Source organism: Panulirus ornatus, chromosome 10, assembly GCF_036320965.1.
Source record: "Panulirus ornatus isolate Po-2019 chromosome 10, ASM3632096v1, whole genome shotgun sequence".
Lineage (NCBI taxonomy): Eukaryota > Metazoa > Arthropoda > Malacostraca > Decapoda > Palinuridae > Panulirus > Panulirus ornatus.
This window is the reverse complement of record NC_092233.1, coordinates 368,166-383,615: the sequence shown is the minus strand read 5'-3', so window position 1 is coordinate 383,615 and position 15,450 is coordinate 368,166. Positions and strand designations below refer to the sequence as shown.

The following is a 15,450-nucleotide window of genomic DNA, read 5'->3' as shown; positions in this document are numbered from 1 at the left end:
TTGCTCTTCTTCTAATAAATACATTATTCCGACTCACAGTAATTGAAAACACAAGAGTCTCAGTCTTTCATTTGTACTGCAAGATATTCTCAAGTATACTAATCACAAAAAGTAAATGGAGGAACATAAAAACAGGTAGGAACCATTTTGCCAATGAGGCCTGGAAACAAAAACCACCCCAAACCCAGACCATCCACTACCCACCAAGTCAGTATCTGTAAGGCAATAAAAGGTCACACTTGATAAACCTAAGTGAGACAGACATGCACACCCCACCACTGGGCAAGAAGCTGACATGAATCAAAAGGCATCCACCTCCCAGACTTTGCTACCAACAAAGAATAATGTTTATATTTTTCCATTGCCACTTTAATTTCATAACTTTAGAGAGTAATTCTGACAGAATGTTAATCATCTTATACATACCATTATAGAGATTCACTGAACTGCATTGATTTATGTACATGACTACCAACAGCCTTTCTGTTTGACAATAAGACTTTTGAATTACTGGTACTGCTATGTTTTATAGTCAGTACAATGGTCATTATCTCCACTGTGCACAGACAAAGTGCTAGATTCACAGCATATCCTCATGGAATATTTATTTTGAAGCCCTCTTTTTTAGAAATGTTTGTGTCTGTCTTATGCGTAATTTTATCACACCTCTGGCAAGGAATTTGATATGCTTATCCATCTTTATTAAAATCTGGAATATTCTTGATTAGTTGTCTTTGATGGTTGAAATATATTTAAAAAGTACATTGATTTTGAGAGGCTTAATCATTCTTTTGAAAGGTAACAACTCTTTCTGATATGGAAGAATCAATATATTCTTAAAATTGATTTAGACCTTAGAACCTGTTATAAAATGTTCTTTTAGCCTTAACCATACACTTTTCAATGAAACTGCTTTCATTTGATGAAACCCTTTTAATTATTCAGGATACTTCAACCATCAGTGATAAATTGATGAAGGATAGTCCAAATTTTGATAAAAATGATGTATATATCAATTTCTCATATACCCCCACATTTCTTTTTTCATACCATCTACTCATATCACATGCTCTTCTCAAGTAGCTCGTTTCCAGAGCATGGATTCTTGACTTCTAAAACTCCTTCCATGTTCAAGTTTTGGCTGTATAAGTCCCTTAGTCCTTTCTTCACTTCCAAAGTTACACCTCTATTCTTCATTATTCTATTAAGGGACCCAGTGACTCTTTTACCCTTTACTTCTTTCTATCATCTCTCCTTCCACATCACCAGCCTTACCCGAGATAGCTCCTACATACTCATATTCTCTCACCTCTTCTGGGCTTTCTCCCACCATGACATGGCTTAGTACACTTTCCTCTTTCATTCTATAGGGTTTTGCAAAATCTTTACCTTCACTCCCACACATATACCAGAACTTTTACTGAACTCTTCATCCACTCTTACTCATGCATTTGCTACTGTCTAGAAGACTTTCACACCTTCCAACAGTTGTTCCCTACCCCATATATCCTTAATGCATCCTATAAAGAATTCCACTCGATTCTGTCATACGCTTTCTCCAGATCCATAAAAACTGCATACAGCTTTTGTTAGATACTTTTCCACGTTCACCACAAAAATCTGATCCACACATCCCCTATCTTTTGTAAAACCACCTTGCCCCGTACTTTTTCTGCAATTAGTCACTTCTGTCAATCTGTCAATCAACACTTTTGCATACACTTTTCTTGGGTATACTTTACAGACTTATCCCCCTGCAATTGCTACATACATCCATAGCACAATTTCCTTTGAATAAGGAAACAATAATAGCTTTCACCCAGTCCTCAGACACAACCTTCTGTTTATCTGCCAAATTATGTATAAAATGCATTTAGTAGTCTGTTACACTTTTGTCTTCATACTTCAGCAAATCAGCCATAATCCCATTCACTTCCAGTTTCTTTCTTAGCTTCAGCTTCTTTATAGCCCTTTTTCCCTCCCTTCTTGCCATAGGCCCTTGGACTTATGTTATCTTCCTTCCATCCTCCATACCTTTGCATGTAACAACTGCTGCACCACCCTTTGCCACATTCATCAGTTCTTCAAAATACTCTTTCCATCTTCCTTTCACTTTTTTTGTTTTGATTCAGTAACTTCCCTTCCTTACTTCTCACATTAACATTTCCACTTTTACATCCACCTCTTTCCTTTTCTTACTTCCCAGTAAATTTTTTATTTTCCCTAAGCTTTTCACTCAACTTTCTTCCAAAGTTTTCATTTACTCTTTCTTTGCTTTCCTCTATCAGCTTATAATAATGCCAACAAATCTTATATTCTTCCCCCCTCCTTTGCTAAACTTTCTCTGTTACATTCCTTTCAAGTACTCTTCCATTTGCATTTTTCTTCTCTGCCACAGCATTTCTAATCTCATCCATCCACCATGCATTTCCCTTTTTATTCATATATCTCACTACCTTGTATCCAACTGCTAATTCTACAACCTTTAACAGTCTTTCTTTAAACATTTTGAACACCTTATTCACACATAGCTGCATTCCTACATATACTGCACTTCCATTTAAACTTCCTGCTATTCTCTTTACATACTTTTCCTTGCATTCTTTCTGATTCATCTTCTCACTTGCAAACACTTGTACCTCTCCATTCTTCCTTACACCATACTTCCATTTCTCCTTATTCCTCATCCACAAAAGAACTGTGAAATGGTCAGTCTCCATAGAATCCTCTCACAACTCTAGCATCCAGCTTAGCCTTTCTCAACCTTTCATCCACTGCCACATACCCAGTCAGATTTTTTGGTCTGCTCTTCATCATTTCTTATCCATGTATACAATACATGTGGATCATCTTATGCTGAAAATGGTGTTTGAAAGGAATAATCCCCTCTCAGCACAGACATCCACAAGATAACTTCCATTCTCAGAATGCAGAATTCACATGAAGATATGTCAAAGGAAGATCCCAGGTTGTTGGAGCAAGAGCAAGCTACAGAAGAGGTCACTGTCATAGAAGCAACAACCACCCCTCTTCAGCTGAGAACAAATCAATGTCTAGATCTTTGACCCTCACTGAGAACATAGCTTAAAGGTTGCATGAACTTTATATGATCCCATGAACTGCCACAAGGAGTTACACATGAAGAATCACCAGAAAAAACAAGTCTTGTTGCTTTTCTCATCACTAGATAGAGCCTACAGCACCTGATGAGGAAGGCCATGATAAGAAAGAAGAAACTGATAATGATTTACAGTGTTAGGCAGATGACAATGACAGTGCAAGTGATGAATCTCCCTTTCTCTCCCTTTAACTCTGTTCTCCACTACCACCTCATGCAGTACACAGCAGCATCTCTATTGAGTAAAATATATGCATTTTTGTGTACTATTATTATTTGTGGTGAGTAAAATTATAAAATTAACTAAACTATAAAAGGATGAGAAATGGCAGGTATTTAGGGAAGCAGTGTTGGCATGTGCAAAAGAAGTATGCGGAAGGTGGGAAATGGGCTGTTAGAAATTGTTAGAGAAGAGGGATGATGAACTAAAGTTGCTGATGAAAGAAGAAAGACAGGTATATGGGTGATAACAGGTAGGAGTGCAGATGATTGTAAGGTGTACAAGAGAGAACATCAGGAGTTCAAAAGGAAGGTGCAAGGGGTGAAAATGAGGGCTGAGAGTTAGGGTGAGTGAGTATCAGTAAACTTAAGGGAGAATGGGATGTTATGAAAGGAGGTTAATCCTAAGAGAGAAAAAAAAAGGAATCCTGTGGTGTAGAGGTTAATGTTCCTGACTATGATACATTCATGGACCACCGAGGGTCGAACACACAGATTTAAATCTTGGTTGTGGCAGGAGGTCCATAGTCAACCCAGCTGTTCATCCACCCCTAGGGGTTGGTGAATAAAATGGGTACCTGGCTCAAGCTAGGGTATATATATATATTATTATTATTATTGTTATTTTGCTTTGTCGCTGTCTCCCTCGTTAGCGAGGTAGCGCAAGGAAATAGACAAAAGAATGGCCCAACCCACCCACATACACATGTATATACATACACATCCACACACGCAAATATACATACCTATACATCTCAATGTATACATATATGTACACACACAGACATATACGTATATACACATGTACATAATCCATACTGTCTGCCTTTATTTACTCCCATAGCCACCTCGCCATATATATATATATATATATTTTTTTTTTTTTTTTTTTTTGCTTTGCCGCTGTCTCAAGTGTTTGCGAGATAGCGCAAGGAAACAGATGAAAGAAATGGCCCAACCCACCCCCATACACATGCCTTGATTCAATCCACTGACAGCACGTCAACCCCGGTATACCACATCGCTCCAATTCACTCTATTCTTTGCCCTCCTTTCACCCTCCTGCATGTTCAGGCCCCGATCACACAAAATCTTTTTCACTCCATCTTTCCACCTCCAATTTGGTCTCCCTCTTCTCCTCGTTCCCTCCACCTCCGACACATATATCCTCTTGGTCAATCTTTCCTCACTCATTCTCTCCATGTGACCAAACCATTTCAAAACACCCTCTTCTGCTCTCTCAACCACGCTCTTTTTATTTCCACACATCTCTCTTACCCTTACGTTACTTACTCGATCAAACCACCTCACACCACACATTGTCCTCAAACATCTCATATCCAGCACATCCATCCTCCTGCGCACAACTCTATCCATAGTCCACGCCTCGCAACCATACAACATAGTTGGAACCACTATTCCTTCAAACATACCCATTTTTGCTTTCCGAGATAATTTTCTCGACTTCCACACATTCTTCAAGGCTCCCAGAATTTTCGCCCCCTCCCCCACCCTATGATCCACTTCCGCTTCAATGGTTCCATCCGCTGCCAGATCCACTCCCAGATATCTAAAACACTTCACTTCCTCCAGTTTTTCTCCATTCAAACTCACCTCCCAATTGAATTGACCCTCAACCCTACTGTACCTAATAACCTTGCTCTTATTCACATTTACTCTTAACTTTCTTCTTTCACACACTTTACCAAACTCAGTCACCAGCTTCTGCAGTTTTTCACATGAATCAGCCACCAGCGCTGTATCATCAGCGAACAACTGACTCACTTCCCAAGCTCTCTCATCCCCAACAGACTTCATACTTGCCCCTCTTTCCAAAACTCTTGCATTCACCTCCCTAACAACCCCATCCATAAACAAATTATATATATATATATATATATATATATATATATATATATATATATATATATATATATATACCTCGCAAGCGCGGGAGACAGCGACAAAGTATAATAAAAAAAATAAATAAATATATATATATATATATATATATATATATATATATATATATATATATATATATATATATATATATATATATATTTATTTTTGCTTTGTCGCTGTGTCCCGTGTTTGCGAGGTAGTGCAAGGAAACAGACGAAAGAAATGGCCCAACCCACCCCCATACACATGTATATACACACACGTCCACACACGCAAATATACATACCTATACATCACAATGTACACATATATATACACACACAGACACATACATATATACCCATGCACACAAAGCACACTGTTTGCCTTTATTCATTCCCATCGCCACCTCGCCACACATGGAATACCATCCCCCTCCCCCCTCATGTGTGCGGGGTAGCGTTAGGAAAAGACAACAAAGGCCTCATTCGTTCACACTCAGTCTCTAGCTGTCATGCAATAATGCCCGAAAACCACAGCTCCCTTTCCACATCCAGGCCCCACACAGCTTTCCATGGTTTACCCCCGACGCTTCACATGCCCTGATTCAATCCACTGACAGCACGTCAACCCCGGTATACCACATTGATCCAATTCACTCTATTCCATGCCCGCCTTTCACCCTCCTGCATGTTCAGGCCCCGATCACTCAAAATCTTTTTCACTCCATCTTTCCACCTCCAATTTGGTCTCCCACTTCTCCTCGTTCCCTCCACCTCCGACACATATATCCTCTTGGTCAGTCTTTCCTCACTCATTCTCTCCATGTGCCCAAACCATTTCAAAACACCCTCTTCTGCTCTCTCAACCATGCTCTTTTTATTTCCACACATCTCTCTTACCCTTACATTACTTACTCTATCAAACCACCTCACACCACACATTGTCCTCAAACATCTCATTTTCAGCACATCCACCCTCCTGCGCACAACTCTATCCATAGCCCACGCATCGCAACCATACAACATTGTTGGAACCACTATTCCTTCAAACATACCCATTTTTGCTTTCCAAGATAATGTTCTCGACTTCCACACATTCTTCAAGGCTCCCAGGATTTTCGCCCCCTCCCCCACCCTATGATTCACTTCCGCTTCCATGGTTCCATCCGCTGCCAGATCCACTCCCAGATACCTAAAACACTTTACTTCCTCCAGTTTTTCTCCATTCAAACTTACCTCCCAATTGACTTGACCCTCTACCCTACTGTACCTAATAACCTTGCTATTATTCACATTTACTCTTAACTTTCTTCTTTCACACACTTTACCAAACTCAGTCACCAGCTTCTGCAGTTTCTCACATGAATCAGCCACCAGCGAGGGATGTCTGATCATTATCTTGTGGAGGCTAAGGTGAAGATTTGTATGGGTTTTCAGAAAAGAAGTGAACGTTGGGGTGAAGAGGGTGGTGAGAGTAAGTGAGCTTGAGAAGGAGACCTGTGTGAGGAAGTACCAGGAGAGACTGAGTACAGAATGGAAAAAGGTGAGAACAATGGAAGCAAGGGGAGTGGGGGAGGAATGGGATGTATTTAGGGAATCGGTGATGGATTGCGCAAAAGATGCTTGTGGCATGAGAAGAGTGGGAGGTGGGTTGATTAGAAAGGGTAGTGAGTGGTGGGATGAAGAAGTAAGAGTATTAGTGAAAGAGAAGAGAGAGGCATTTGGACAATTTTTGCAGGGAAAAAATGCAATTGAGTGGGAGATGTATAAAAGAAAGAGACAGGTCAAGAGAAAGGTGCAAGAGGTGAAAAAAAGGGCAAATGAGAGTTGGGGTGAGAGAGTATCATTAAATTTTAGGGAGAATAAAAAGATGTTCTGGAAGGAGGTAAATAAAGTGCGTAAGACAAGGGAGCAAATGGGAACTTCAGTGAAGGGCGCAAATGGGGAGGTGATAACAAGTAGTGGTGATGTGAGAAGGAGATGGAGTGAGTATTTTGAAGGTTTGTTGAATGTGTTTGATGATAGAGTGGCAGATATAGGGTGTTTTGGTCAAGGTGGTGTGCAGAGTGAGAGGGTTAGGGAAAATGATTTGGTAAACAGAGAAGAGGTAGTGAAAGCTTTGCGGAAGATGAAAGCTGGCAAGGCAGCTGGTTTGGATGGTATTGCAGTGGAATTTATTAAAAAAGGGGGTGACTGTATTGTTGACTGGTTGGTAAGGTTATTTAATGTATGTATGACTCATGGTGAGGTGCCTGAGGATTGGCGGAATGCGTGCATAGTGCCATTGTACAAAGGCAAAGGGGATAAGAGTGAGTGCTCAAATTACAGAGGTATAAGTTTGTTGAGTATTCCTGGTAAATTATATGGGAGGGTATTGGTTGAGAGGGTGAAGGCATGTACAGAGCATCAGATTGGGGAAGAGCAGTGTGGTTTCAGAAGTGGTAGAGGATGTGTGGATCAGGTGTTTGCTTTGAAGAATGTATGTGAGAAATACTTAGAAAAGCAAATGGATTTGTATGTAGCATTTATGGATCTGGAGAAGGCATATGATAGAGTTGATAGAGATGCTCTGTGGAAGGTATTAAGAATATATGGTGTGGGAGGAAAGTTGTTAGAAGCAGTGAAAAGTTTTTATCGAGGATGTAAGGCATGTGTACGTGTAGGAAGAGAGGAAAGTGATTGGTTCTCAGTGAATGTAGGTTTGCGGCAGGGGTGTGTGATGTCTCCATGGTTGTTTAATTTGTTTATGGATGGGGTTGTTAGGGAGGTAAATGCAAGAGTTTTGGAAAGAGGGGCAAGTATGAAGTCTGTTGGGGATGAGAGAGCTTGGGAAGTGAGTCAGTTGTTGTTCGCTGATGATACAGCGCTGGTGGCTGACTCATGTGAGAAACTGCAGAACCTGGTGACTGAGTTTGGTAAAGTGTGTGGAAGAAGAAAGTTAAGAGTAAATGTGAATAAGAGCAAGGTTATTAGGTACAGTAGGGTTGAGGGTCAAGTCAATTGGGAGGTGAGTTTGAATTTAGAAAAACTGGAGGAAGTGAAGTGTTTTAGATATCTGGGAGTGGATCTGGCAGCGGATGGAACCATGGAAGCGGAAGTGGATCATAGGGTGGGGGAGGGGGCGAAAATTCTGGGTGCCTTGAAGAATGTGTGGAAGTCGAGAACATTATCTCGGAAAGCAAAAATGGGTATGTTTGAAGGAATAGTGGTTCCAACAATGTTGTATGGTTGCGAGGCTATGGATAGAGTTGTGCGCAGGAGGATGGATGTGCTGGAAATGAGATGTTTGAGGACAATGTGTGGTGTGAGGTGGTTTGATCGAGTGAGTAACGTAAGGGTAAGAGAGATGTGTGGAAATAAAAAGAGCGTGGTTGAGAGAGCAGAAGAGGGTGTTTTGAAGTGGTTTGGGCACATGGAGAGGATGAGTGAGGAAAGATTGACCAAGAGGATGTATGTGTCGGAGGTGGAGGGAGCAAGGAGAAGAGGGAGACCAAATTGGAGGTGGAAAGATGGAGTGAAAAAGATTTTGTGTGATCGGGGCCTGAACATGCAGGAGGGTGAAAGGAGGGCAAGGAATAGAGTGAATTGGAGCGATGTGGTATACCGGGGTTGACGTGCTGTCAGTGGATTGAATCAAGGCATGTGAAGCGTCTGGGGTAAACCATGGAAAGCTGTGTAGGTATGTATATTTGCGTGTGTGGACGTATGTATATACATGTGTATGGGGGGGGTTGGGCCATTTCTTTCGTCTGTTTCCTTGCGCTACCTCGCAAACGCGGGAGACAGCGACAAAGTATAAAAAAAAAAAAATATATATATATATATATATATATATATATATATATATATATATATATATATAGAAGGCGACTAAAAGGGAAGGGAGCGGGGGGCTGGAAATCCTTCCCTCTCGTTTTTTTTTTTTTCCAAAAGAAGGAACAGAGGAGAGGTCCAGGTGAGGATATTCCCTCAAAGGCCCAGTCCTCTGTTCTTAACGCTACCTCGCTATCGCGGGAAATAGCGAATAGTATGAAAAAATATATATATATATATATATATATATATATATATATATATATATATATATATATATATACATACATGTCCACACACCCAAATATACATACCTATACATCTCAATGTATACATATATATACACACACAGACATATACATATATACACGTGCATAATTCATAGTCTGCCTTTATTCATTCCCATCGCCACCCCGCACACATGAAATAACAACCCCCTCCCCCTCATATGCGTGATGTAGCGCTAGGAAAAGACAACAAAGGCCACATATATATGTCATATAATAATGCAACGAAACCACAGCTCCCTTTCCACTTCCAGGCCCCACAGAACTTTCCATGGTTTACCCCAGACGCTTCATATGTCCTGGTTCAATCCATTAACAGCACATCGACCCCGTTATACCACATCGTTTCAATTCACTCTATTCCTTGCACGCCTTTCACCCTCCTGCTTGTTCAGGCTCCAATCACTCAAAATCTTTTTCACTCCATCTTTCCACCTCCAATTTGGTCTTCCACTTCTCCTCATTCCTTCCACCTCTGACACATATATCCTCTTGGACAATCTTTCCTCACTCATTTTCTCCATGTGATCAAACCATTTCAAAACTCCCTCTTCTGCTCTCTCAACCACACTCTTTTTATTACCACACATCTCTCTTACCCTATTATTACTTACTCGATCAAACTACCTCACACCACATATTGTCCTCAAACATCTCATTTCCAGCACATCCACCCTCCTCCACACAACTCTATCCATTGCCCACGCATCACAACCATATAACATTGTTGGAACCTCTGTTCCTTCAAACATACTCATTTTTGCTTTCCGAGATAATGTTCTCGACTTCCACACGGTCTTCAATGCCCCCAGAATTTTCGCCCCCTCCCCCACCCTATGATTCACTTCCACTTCCATGGTTCCATCCGCTGCCAAATCCCTTCCCAGATATCTAAAACACTTCACTTCCGTCAATTTTTCTCCATTCAAACTTACCTAACTTATATAACAGAAGAAGGAATCACGCAGGGAGTGCTCATCCTCCTTGAAGGCTCAGATTGGGGTGTCTAAATGTGTGTGGATGTAACCAAGATGAGAAAAAAGGAGAGATAGGCAGTATGTTTGAGGAAAGGAACCTGGGTGTTTTGGCTCTGAGTGAAACGAAGCTCAAGGGTAAAGAGGAAGAATGGTTTGGGATTGTCTTGGGAGTAAAGTCAGGGGTTAGTGAGAGGACAAGAGCAAGGGAAGGAGTATGTGGTAGAGTATAAGAAAGTAAACTCTAGATTGATAAGGGTAAAACTGAAAGTGGATGGAGAGAGATGGGTGATTATTGGTGCATATGCACCTGGGCATGAGAAGAAAGATGAGAGGCAAGTGTTTTGGAGCAGCTGAGTGAGTGTGTTAGTAGTTTTGATGCACGAGACTGGGTTATAGTGAAGGGTGATTTAAATGCAAAGGTGAGTAATGTGGCAGTTGAGGGAATAATTGGTGTACATGGGGTGTTCAGTGTTGTAAATGGAAATGGTGAAGAGCTCGTAGATTTATGTACTGAAAAAGGACTGGTGATTGGGAATACCTGGTTTAAAAAGAGAGATATACATAAGTATACGTATGTAAGTAGGAGAGATGGCCAGAGAGCGTCATTGGATTACATGTTAATTGATAGGCACGCAAAAGAGAGACTTGTGGATGTTAATGTGCTGAGAGGTGCAACTGGAGGGATGTCTGATCATTATCTTGTGGAGGCGAAGGTGAAGATTTCTAGAGGTTTTCAGAAAATAAGAGAGAATGTTGGGGTGAAGAGAGTGGTGAGAGTAAGTGAGCTTGGGAAGGAGACTTGTGTGAGAAAGTACCAGGAGAGAGTGAGTATAGAATGGAAAAAGGTGAGAACAAAGAGATGTAAGGTGAGTGGGGGAGCAATGGGAGCTATTTAGGGAAGCAGTGATGGCTTGCACAAAAGATGCTTGTGGCATCAGAAGCGTGGGAGGTGGGCAGATTAGAAAGGGTAGTGAGTGGTGGGATGAAGTATGGTTATCAGTGAAAGAGAAGAGAGAGGCATTTGGTTGATTTTTGCAGGAAAATAATGCAAATGACTGGGAGATGTATAAAAGAAAGAGGCAGGAGGTCAAGAGAAAGGTGCAAGAGGTGAAAAAGAGGGCAAATGAGAGTTGGGGTGAGAGAGTATCATTAAATTTTAGGGAGAATAAAAAGATGTTTTGGAAGGAAGTAAATAAAGTGCGTAAGACAAGGGAGCAAATGGGAACATCAGTGAAGGGGCTAATGGGGAGGTTATAAGAAGTTGTGATGTGAGAGGGAGATGGAGTGAGTATTTTGAAGGTTTGTTGAATGTGTTTGATGATAGAGTGGCAGGTATAGGTTGTTTTGGTCGAGATGGTGTGCAAAGTGAGAGGTTTAGGGAGAATGATTTGGTAAACAGACAAGAGGTAGTAAAAGCTTTGCAAAAGATGAAAGCCGGCAAGGCAGCGGTTTTCGATGGTATTGCAGTGGAATGTATTAAAAAAGGGGGTTACTGTATTGTTGACTGGTTGATAAGGTTATTTAAAGTATGTATGTATTACTCATGATGAGGTGCCTGAGAATTGGTGGAATGCTTGCATAATGCCACTGTACAAAGGCAAAGGGGATAAAGGTGAGTGCTCAAATTACAGAGGTATAAGTTTGTTGAGTATTCTTGGTAAATTATATGGGAGGGTATTGATTAAGAGGGTGAAGGCATGTACAGAGCATCAGATTGGGGAAGAGCAGTGTGGTTTCAGAAGTGGTAGAGGATTTGTGGATCAGGTGTTTGCTTTGAAGAATGTATAAGAAATACTTAGAAAAGCAAATGGATTTGTATGTAACATTTATGGATCTGGAGAAGGCATGTGATAGAGTTGATAGAGATGCTCTGTGGAAGGTATTAAGAATATATGGTGTGGGAGGCAAGTTGATAGAAGCAGTGAAAAGTTTTTATCGAGGATGTAAGGCATGTGTACGAGTAGGAAGAGAGGAAAGTGATTGGTTCTCAGTGAATGTAGGTTTGCGGCAGGGGTGCATGATGTCTCCATGGTTGATTAATTTGTTTATGGATGGGGTTGTTAGGGAGGTGAATGCAAGAGTCTTGGAAAGAAGGTCAAGTATTTAGTCTGTTGTGGATGAGAGAGCTTAGGAAGTGAGTCAGTTGTTGTTCGCTGATGATACAGCACTGGTGGCTGATTCGGGTGAGAAACTGCAGAAGCTGGTGAGTGAGTTTGGTAAAGTGTGTGAAAGAAGAAAGCCGAGAGTAAATGTGAATAAGAGCAAGGTTATTAGGTACAGTAGGGTTGAGGGACAAGTCAGTTGGGAGGTAAATTTGAATGGAGAAAAACTGGAGGAAGTGACGTGTTTTAGATATCCGAGAGTTGATTTGGCAGCGGATGGAACCATGGAAGCGGAAGTGAATCATAGGGTGGGGGAGGGGGCGAAAGTTCTGGAAGCATTGAAGAATGTGTGGTAGTCGAGAACATTATATCAGAAAGCAAAAATGGGTATGTTTGAAGGAATAGTGGTTCCAAACAATGTTATGTGGTTGCGAGTCATGGGCTATGGATGAAGTTGTGTGGAGGAGGGTGGATGTGCTGGAAATGAGATGTTTAAGGACAATATATGGTGTGAGGTGGTTTGATCAAGTAAGTAATAATAGGGCAAGAGAGATGTGTGGTAATGAAAAGAGTGTGGTTGAGAGAGCAGAAGAGGGTGTTTTGAAATGGTTTGGTCACATGGAGAGAGTGAGTGAGGAAAGATTGACCAAGAGGATATGTGTGTCAGAGGTGGAGGGAACAAGGAGAAGTGGGAGACCAAATTGGAGGTGGAAAGATGGAGTGAAAAAGGTTTTGAATGATCGGGGCCTGAACAAACTGGAGGGTGAAAGGCGAGCAAGGAATAGAGTGAATTGGAACGATGTGCTATACCGGGGCCGTTGTGCTGTCAATGGATTGAACCAGGGCGTGTGAAGCGTCTGGGGTAAACCATGGAAAGTTCTGTGGCGCCTGAATGTGGAAAGGGAGCTGTGGTTTCAGTGCATTATTACATGACAGCTAGAGACTGAGTGTGAATGAAAGTGGCCTTTGTTGTCTTTTCGTACCGCTACCTTACAGATATTTGGGGGGAGGGGTTTGTTATTTCACGTGTGGCGGGGTGGCGATGGGAATTAATAAAGGCAGACAGTATGAATTATGTATATGTGTACATATGTATATGTCTGTGTGTGTATATTTATATATACATTGAGATGTATAGGTATGTATATTTGCGTGTGTGGACGTGTATGTATATACATGTGTATGTGGGTTGGTTAGGCCATTCTTTCGTCTGTTTCCTTGCGCTACCTCGCTAACACAGGAGGCAGCGACAAAGCAAAATAAATAAATAAATATAAAACAATGTTATATGGTTGTGAGGCATGGGCTATAGATAGGGTTGTGCAGAGGAGGGTGGATGTGTTGGAAATGAGATGCTTTAGGACAATATGTGGTGTGAGATGGTTGTATCGAGTATGTCATGAAAGGTTAAGAGAGATGTGTGGTAATAAAAAGATTGTGGTTGAGAGAGCAGAAGAGGGTGCTTTGAAATGGTTTGGTCACATGGAGAGAATGAATGAGGAAAGATTGACAAAGAGGATATATGTCTCAGATGTGGAGGGAACTAGGAGAATTGGGAGACTAAATTGGAGGTGAAAGGATGGAATGAAAAAGATTTTGAGTGATTGGGGCCTGAACATGCAGGAGGGTGAAAGGCATGTAAGGAATAGTGTGAATTGGAACGATGTGGTGTACCAGGGTGGACGTGCTGTCAATGGATTGAACCAGGGCATGTGAAGCTTGTGGTGTAAACCATGTGTAGTTTTGTGGGGCCTGGATGTGGAAAGGGGGCTGTTGTTTCACATAACAGCTGGAGACTGAGTGTGAATGAATGTGGCCTTTTTTTTCTCTTTTCCTAGCGCCACCTTTTGGGGAGGGGGACTATTTCATGTGTGGCAGGTTGGCAATGGGAATGGATGAAGGCAACAAGTGTGAATATGTACATGTGTATGTATATGTATGTATACCTTGAAATGTATATGTATACGTATATGTGCATGCGTGGGCATTTATGTACATATGTGTGTATGTTGGTGGGTTGGGTCATTCTTTCGTCTGTTTCCTTGCGCCACCTCCCTAACGCGGGAGATGGCGATTAAGTATAATAAAAAGAATCTATTTATTTTTATTATACTTTGTCGCAGTCTCCCGTGTTAGTGAGGTAGCACAAGGAAACAGATGAAAGAATGGTCAAACCCACCCACATACACGTCCACACACAGCACATATACATGTCTATACATCTCATCATATACATATATATATACACACACACATATACATATGTACACATGTACATAATTCATACTGTTTGCCCTTATTCATTCTCATTGCCACCCCGCCACGCATGAAATGAAAAACCCCTCCCCCGCATGTGCGCAAGGTAGCGCTAGGAAAAGACAACAAATGCCACATTCGTTCACACTCAGTTTCTAGCTGTCATGTATAATGCACCGAAACCACAGCTCCCTTTCCACATCCAGGCCTCACAACACTTTCCATGGCTTACCCCAGATGCTTCACATGCCCTGGTTCAATCCATTGACAGCACGTCGACCCCGATATACCACATTGTTCCAATTCACTCTATTCCTTGCACGCCTTTCACCCTCTTGCATGTTCAGGCCCCGATTGCTCAAAATCTTTTTCACTCCATCTTTCCCCTTCCAATTTGGTCTCCCACTTCTCCTCATTCCCTCCACCTCTGACACATATATCCTCTTGGTCAATCTTTCCTCACTCATTCTCTCCATGTGACCAAACCATTTCAAAACACCCTCTTTTGGTCTCTCAACCACTCTTTTTATTACCACACATCTCTCTTACCCTTTCATTACTTACTCTATCAAACCACCACATATTGTCCTCAAACATCTTATTTCCAGCACATCCACCTTCCTCCGCACAACTCTATTTATAGCCCATGCTTCGTAACCATATAACATTGTTGGAACCCCAATTCCTTCAAAAATACCTATTTTTTCTTTTCAAGATAACGTTCTTAACTTCCACAAATTTTTCAATGCTCCCATAACTTTCACCTCCCTCCCCCACCCTATGATTCTCTTC

The 15,450-nt window shown here is 41.4% G+C and overlaps 1 protein-coding gene across 1 annotated transcript in view; it reads left to right on the top strand.

Annotated features, from left to right (window-relative positions):
* LOC139750714 (Golgi to ER traffic protein 4 homolog) overlaps nt 1–3,568 on the top strand; it is a 259,236-nt gene extending 255,668 nt beyond the window's left edge. Inside the window, exon 9 of the mRNA XM_071665388.1 lies at nt 2,927–3,568. The gene's annotated coding sequence lies outside the window, so the exon portion shown is untranslated. The remainder of the gene's footprint in view (nt 1–2,926) is intronic.
* The last annotated feature ends 11,882 nt before the right edge of the window (nt 3,569–15,450 follow it).